General features: G+C 42.2%; 1 long non-coding RNA gene across 1 annotated transcript; it reads right to left on the bottom strand.

Annotated features, from left to right (window-relative positions):
• Positions 1-3,196: 3,196 nt before the first annotated feature.
• Positions 3,197-5,892, bottom strand: LOC120784433. The gene is made up of 3 exons (XR_005706436.1): positions 5,731-5,892; positions 4,526-4,628; positions 3,197-3,834 (listed from the first exon to the last, which is right to left on the bottom strand). It is a non-coding gene; the product is annotated as an uncharacterized LOC120784433 (long non-coding RNA).
• Between the last annotated feature and the right edge of the window lie 2,116 nt (positions 5,893-8,008).

An 8,008-nucleotide genomic window follows, 5' to 3' on the forward strand; every position in this document is an offset into this window, starting at 1 on the left:
AGGCAACAGTTAACGGGCTGAAGCAGAATAGCAACTTGCAAAGAAACAAATAGGCTCAAAGCATAGACTGACTGAGGCAGAAGCTAAGATCCGGCAATGGGGTGGTGGCAGAGCTGGGTATTGGTAGAGGGCTTGATTAGGGCAATGAGGTGCAGCTGGAGTGGCTCTGCTCTGCATCTCGCACACCTACTCCCACTCAGACAATCACGGAGAGAGGGAGAGAGAGGGAGAGAGCCACTAGGAAAGTTACAACAGGTTCGGGAGACACAGAATGAGATGTGAAGGGAGTGTCAGGGAGGTTGTGGAGGCAGATGTGACGAAGGATTTTCTTAATTAGGGATGATTTTCCTCCAGCAGCAGCTTCAAATGCACTTCCCTCATCTCCCATAATGCTTTAGTCTGGACCATCCTTGGAGAGTGTGCACCAAGAGAGAAGAGTTGCGCAGATATTCAGCTGGCCGCAAGTCAGCACATGTACTATTTACCAAAATATATTCATGTGTATTCTTGTTGTGACCCATTTTCAGATAAAAGAATTTCATTTTTTAATCATGTTTTGTTTTTCCTTCTTTAATACCCGTACAGACTTTCTCTGGCGCTATCTGAATTGAACTGAAATGAAATTGCTATTACAATTAAAGAAAATAACATAGGGATGTTTATGCAACAGGGAAGCAAGTTGAAGAATAAGGAGGGGAATGCCTCGAGAGAGGACTTTACCAGCAGTGGGGGAGGCGAGACAAAGAAGGAACGCCCGATCGATGGATGGTGCTACCAAAAGCTCATTTTTAAGTCCGGGAGGAAGTTATTTGTGCAAGAGCCGTGGCATTGGAGACGAGGGGGAGCAGTAGACACACGCACATTTGCCTGCAGATGTGATGCCGTCAGCAGGAAACAAAGCTCTCCTGGGACTCCAAACGGCCTGCTAATATCCATCCCCACTCTACCGCCACACGTGACCTTACAAATAACCAGCCTCACAGCATTCAACTTGCCGTGCCACTGTTGAGCATATACAGAGGGGCGGCTAATCGGAACCATCCATTATACGAGGGCAGGCTTGTTTCAGGCCACGAGCCATTCATGGTGATGGATGTGAATGAAGGCTGGGGGAGAGACCAAGAGAGAGAGAGACCTTTAGAGAGAGAGAGAGAACAGATTAAGTAAGTCATCTACGGCATTATAGTATTACATGAAAATTCACTGATGCATAATCTCAGAGCAATGTATATTCCTTGTATTAGTTTGTTACATAAATCCTGGACTAATTTGACTACTCAACTCTGGACATGCTCTCACGGTTTTGCAACACGATCCTTTGCTACAGGAATGATTCTATGCAAGTCTTTACAATGGAGCACTGCTGATATGCACCAACTGACAAAGTGTCTCTTTGTAGTAGGGCAGAGAAAAGAACCTCATTATCTCTTTTTATCCTTCACACTGATCTGAAACAGTTTCATTAATGCGGCAACACTAAACGACACCTGCCTCAATGTCTCAGCACTCATTGGCTGGTAAGTGATGGAACATGCGTGAAAGCTAGAATGACAAATCCATGCTGTATGATTTCGTAGCACCATTACATTGACTGGAGACACACAGGGGAGCCTATACAGCTCTATAGTGGAGTATGAGCCAATAAAACAATGACAAGCCCTATCTATCCACTCCAGGGCGACTCCTCCAAAGTCTCGCGTATTAAACTGAGCCCTGAGATAAAGCAGCTTCTTGCACAGTACAGCCGTTGGGCCAGATGCCCCCACTCTCCTTATGCATTCCAGTCGTGGTGCATATTGTTTGATATAATCAATGCTGACCAGGGGGTACTGCGTAGCACTCAAGCACGTAGCCCTCCCAAGGGTAATATAAGTCTGAGTAACACTGACATGATTTATGTAGATTTCTACACATGGCTATGTGCAATATTGCATGTGAGCGGACACAATTTTCTACAGGTTTTGGGAGGCACTGGGATATTTAAAGGCTGCCGGCGGATGTGACAGTGTATAGTATGCATTTTCTGGTGTATGTATGTGCGTGTATGCATGTGTATACTGTGTGTGTACGGTCACAATCCGAGAGAGAATATTGCCTGAGGATATATTCTGTTTTGCCGCAGCAAACTGTGTCAGAAGCCGGCCCAGTGGCTATGCTTCAGCTCAAATGTATTACTTTGCACACACAAGTTGCCTCGTATCCCAATGCCGGGCTGGAAGTGGGCGCGCACGATAGTTTTGCAATGCACTTTTACACTGTATACAGTACATTTCTACAGTTTGACTGGGACTCAAGAAGCCTTGGAAAGTGAAATAAAAGTTCCACATGTCTGAACCAAGATAGGACTTTACATACCAATGGGATTGCCAGAGTGTTGAAGGTTTCCAAAACAGCGGACTTATTTTTCAGAAATAAGTCCATCAAGAGGCACCCCACCCCCTCAGTTTGGCATACATGCATTGTGTGGATGAGGCAGAGCCTATGCTATTCTAGTAGGCTGGAAGGCTGTGTTGAGTGTTTGTCAGCAAGGGACTGGAGGATTTGATAGGTAATGTAAGTCATGGAAAATGCCTCAGTGGAAAGGAAGGGGGGGGGGCTGAAGCGGAGCGATTCTATCAGGTACCAAATCCTCCAAATGCAGCTTTGAATATGAATGAAATAGATAAAGCTTGGAGGAGCCATCATAGGAACTGTAATATTAGACAAACAGGAAATTTGCAATACTGTTTTCTGAAATATCACTAGACACTATCAGTGCCTTCTGGCTAATCTCATGCTTTTGCCTGGATTCAGAGGACAGTGCGTTTGCTTTTCCTCTACTTCAGCTAACAAGGCGTGTGCAGTGTGTGGGTGGAGTGTCAGGGTAGCGTAGGTAACTTAAGGTCTTATCAGTGTGGATTTAGAGGGGAGGCGATGTGTAGGGATGCCGAATCCACTGCTGAACTTTCTGCAACTGTCAGAAGGTAAATTCCATGTGTAATCTGTGGGGAGCTGCACACTTGAACGACACATGTTTTAGTCGTTCTGTCAAATGACATTTCTTCTCTCTGACAGCCAACACAGATTTTTACAAAGACTCTGCGCAGTGCTTTATACGAGAGGATCTGTTATTGTATCACAGCAGTACACCCAGAATAGGAAAAAATGACTTTAATTAACCAATCACACTTAGCTTATCAATATGTTGGTCTGAATATAAAGGTTTTTTTTTTTTCCATTCAAACAAACAATCTCTTTTGAATTAATGCAAGAGTAAAAAGTTGTGGTACAACAAGCCATTTTGGATCTGTTATATCAATTAAATAAAATAATAAAAGAAAATACAAAATATGTAGCAGTATGCAGGAGCCTCAGTATTCGGCTGTTCTCCCCCAGAGGGGATGAGTGGGTGGGAGGAGAGAGGAGCTCCTATCACTCCCCTCCGCTAATTAAAACTAACGACTCCAGGTGCTGCACGGCGCCGGGCAGAGGAACCGCCAAGCAGCATGTTTGTGTTGGTGGTTCGCCTTCATTACCACCTCCATCCATTCTCCTTAGGAGTCCACCGCAGTATCGACTCGGATGCCGAAACACAACGAGCAATGCAAGAAAGAGTGGTGATCTAAATGCAAATGCTACGGTGTGATGCATCATACAGGGCATGTGGAGAAATGATATGGACAGCAGGAAGAAGATCCTTTCTTTTAGTAAAGGTGGTGAATTCTCGGTGATGTCCGCTGGTCAATACCAGTATCAGGCTTCTACGTGTTCTCCAAAAGCCTTGGAATGGGGGAGGTTGTTTCTCAGCAGCTAAGGAGTCAATTAACATGTTCTCCCCTCAGCATTTGAGCAAGCCTGTGATCAATGGAAGACAGGAAGAGAGTGAGAGAGCAACTAAGTCTACTCCCAGGTCTGTCTTTTTAAATCACATCTGGTCTCAAGAGCCCTTAGGTCACCCCGGCATTCCTCTAACACACACACACACACACACACACACACACACACACACACACACACACAGTGGAGTGTGGCTATACCCAAAGGCTGCACTGCACTGATCCATAATTATGACAAATACGGCAGAATTTAAATCTGGAAAATGGATTTGAGTAAAAGGTATTCTGAAGCATATGATGGTCTTTTAGTTCAAGCTGAATTACCACTGACAGCAGGTATCACATCCAGCTGAAATTTAAAATATGACTGGAAGATTTAGAGATTTAAAGTACAATTTCTATGCACACCGAGTGTCCCATAATCTTACTGAAATTTTTATCACAGTGTGTGATATATAGAGAGAAATTGTGTGTCCTGCTGATTCTGGCATCAAAGTATGAAGCTTTTTCAACATCAAAATGTTTCCCCTGGGTCAAAGATGCTGCTCAGATACAGAGGCAAGTGATGAGTGTAAACAAGCAGCTTTCTTGAGAGTGGTGATCACTTTTTCATTTAAAGATTTCTTCAAGTGAATTTGGAGGTTAGTATGATGCTTCTATAATATGCAAAATGTAACACAAGGGGTGTGATTGGCTACAAAAACACTCACTTGGCCCATTTTTTCTCCAGTCTCAAATTTGGTGCTGCATCCCATTTAAGTGGCTGGGCACCTGTTCCTCCTTCCAAAATGAGACAGTCCAGCTTCACAGAGGCTAAAACAGCACAAATAGCCAAATAAGTTATGAACTCTTGTGAGTTCCCACGATACCAGAGTTTGCAGTATGAGCTGTGATCTCTTAATTCAACAAGCTTCAATTTCTGTAATTTGACGCTGCTAAGAAGAAAAAAGTTAACGTGAAGTTAATGGCTGGTTTCCATTCCTGCAATGCCACATGGTATTTCTCAGCCTTACAAGTTGGTAAGAGCTGCCTGAAAAAAAAAACAGACTGGTGCACAATACTGACGGCTGTAGAAGGACTGACACAGATTACGTCCTACTAGTTCAGTCAAAAGAAGGCTTCAATTCTCAGACACATTTCCTGTGCCCGACCTTTTAGGTTGGCACAAAATTTTAACCAGAGTAGAGGGCAGGCACATCCAAAACACTTTTACAGGTGCTAGATCAAAAACCCAGACTGTACTACAAGCTCCCAACAAATTCAATGGAACTTGACAGTTCCACAGAGATTAATGTACTTTTTTTCATTGAAGATAATTTGATATGTCACAGTAGGAGAAGCAGAGGTGTAAATAATAAAATTAATGTACTTTTCCTACTATCACACGTCACATTTTTACTTGACAAGCACAGGTGAAACAAAGTTCATTAACATTGGTTCAGTTCCATTAATCATCTGAATAAGCCATGACAGTGTGACAGTGAGCCAAGCATGCTCAATACCAGGACCTTCCCTTAGTGGAAAGCAGCCATGATTAATGTCATTAAATTCACCTGTACTTTTTTTCTGCTATGACAAAATGTCTGCTGTGGGAAAAGGCCTATTGTCAGGCTTTGTCGAGCACACAGCACTCTATAAACTGTATACACCAACACACTCATTACTCGGGTGGTTGCAGTCTGCATAATTGAAAGGAACCTGCTCCCAGACTAAACCAATCCGAACTGGACAACACACTCAGATAAACTCCTACGGGGACAAAAATGTGTCTCTGTGTAAGGGCTACAGTTGAAATCAATGTGCAAAGTTTTGATCCATATTGACTTTAAAAGGATGTGGCCCCTGAATTGGGACGCAGCATTTCTGTCTCAGCAGGAGGACACTTGATTCTGTTGTTCTTCACACAGGGATTCACCTGTTCTCATAGAAAAAGAACGGAAGGTGGTGTTTTCACACATCTTGCCCCATTCAGTCTGGTTGTACCTGCGGTGTGTGTTGTTGAGTGTTCCTGTCATGCTCTACCTGTCCACCACACACCTGGAGTGAGTTTCACCTGACACCTTTGTGTTTGACCACCTGCCTGCACAGCTTTTTCTCATTTGCTCATTAACTCCCCGCTACAAAGGGAAGGAGAGTTAGCCACATGCTTTTGCCAGATCGTTTATGTTGTGTGTGTCGGCTGAGCCACTCATATCTGCATGTTGATTTTGTTTTGTTTTTTCCAGCCTTCGTTTCCCTGATTCTACCTCCCAGCGTGTTGCCGGCAGTAAGCCTGCTCTTATACAAAGCACATTTCCTACTGACCCCTTTGTCCGTCATGTGTACCCAGAGTGGACTCGTCACTACCTCTTCCTCATACACATAAAATTCCATACACGCATTATTAGACTTGATGAGGTAGCTTGGATTTGAATGAAATGAAATAAACAAATCTGCCTGGGGTGGAATGACTAAGCTATCCAGGATGAGACAACACAGGGATCATTTTGCATGTTATGCCTTTGGCATTCATTCTTGTTGTGTCATTAAAAATTCTTATTGAAGTTGTATTTGCCCTCAACAATGTTGATTTTTCTTTTCACGAGTCTTTTCTTGTTGTTGGACATATTAAAGGCCAGTTCCTGGCTTTATTAAGTTCATTGGATGAACTTGGGATTGGACTGAACACTTGAGGGTTTATCGAACTCTCTGCCTCTGTCGTGCTGAAAAGTACACTAATATGCAACAGTTGACCGTGGGCAATGACTTGATTTCTACAATAACTTTAGATTTGGGTACAATAACTCTGTATGAAGTTATTGGAGGGCACAGTTCTGTATTAAAATAACTTGAGTGTGTTTTTCAGTAACTGAAATAAAACATTTTGCCTCAAAATTAATGGCTTTCTCATCTTACAAAGCACTTAAATGAAAAGGCATTTTAAAGCATGTTGTTTTTCTTGACGAATTAATATTATATAAAATATATTTTAAAAAACCTCTTATCTCTTATATAAAAATTTCTGGCTTCTAAAAGTGATGTACATTTACAGTACACCAGAATGATGACCATTTATCATTAAAACAGATTTTCAAATAAGTAATCGGGCCAGAATTTAAATTTACATACATCCACCATTTGAAAAGAGTGACAGACACACTTACAAATGGCTGCTATTAGATTATGATAAATATTGAAGGATGTCAGTTGCAATAATACTCTTGAGTGTGCAATGCGTTTGTGATGACATGACGATAAACAGAAGACATCGCAGTTTATAAAATGATCACCCATCAATAGGCCTCGATTATTATGAATATGACTAATTGTCAAAACCGACCGATTGCAGTGAATTCTGTCTGCATGTTTGTGTATTTAGAAGTGTGTGTGTGTGTGTGTGTGTGTGTGTGTGTGTGTGTGTGTGTGTGTGTGTGTGTCCTCATTTTCTGACACACCTTCAAAATGCTGTTTGAGGGTTAAGACTTGGTTTTAGGGTTCAGGTTAGAATCAGGTTTAGCTTAGGGTTAGGGTTGGGGTTGGGGTTAGGCATTAAGATGTAATGGTAAAGCTTAGAGTAAGGGGCAAGGGAATGCATTATGTTAATGAGTGTCCTCACAAAGATAGAAGTACAAGTGTGTGTGTGTGTGTGTGTGTGTGTGTGTGTGTGTGTGTGTGTGTGTGTGTGTGTGTGTGTGTGTGTGTATGAGTGAGTATGCTTCTCACACACAAACATGAAACATGGCATGAAATGAATAGGAGTTTCTTTGCTGTGTTAGCACGCTGGTCACAGCCTATCACAAATTATATGCTTGCGATGTCTTTGATGCGGCTGTTGTCAGCTCAGGGCTGTGGTGTTGCACTGCACTTCCCAAAGATGGTTTAGTAGCAGCGGTTTTGAAATTTGGTTAACCTTTTTCAAGGTCTGGTATAATAACAGTAATAATAATAATAGTATGTATAAAACTAATTTATGTATTTAGTAAAAATATTGACGGGAAGGTTACTAAAAAGTATCTGTTTTCATGCTTTTTATTATTTTGGCCGGTTAGGGGCAGTGGAAACAATTTGTGAACACAACATCGACATCTGATCCCCTTTTAAGTTGGTGGTGAACTTGTTAACTAACAGTTAAAGAGCGACATTATCAGTCATTTGGAGTTGTGTTTCTGGCCGGCTGGTGAGTGGAAGTCCAGTATTCACTCTCTTTTCGCTCT

The sequence above is a fragment of the Xiphias gladius genome, chromosome 22, assembly GCF_016859285.1.
Source record: "Xiphias gladius isolate SHS-SW01 ecotype Sanya breed wild chromosome 22, ASM1685928v1, whole genome shotgun sequence".
NCBI classification, from domain to species: domain Eukaryota; kingdom Metazoa; phylum Chordata; class Actinopteri; order Istiophoriformes; family Xiphiidae; genus Xiphias; species Xiphias gladius.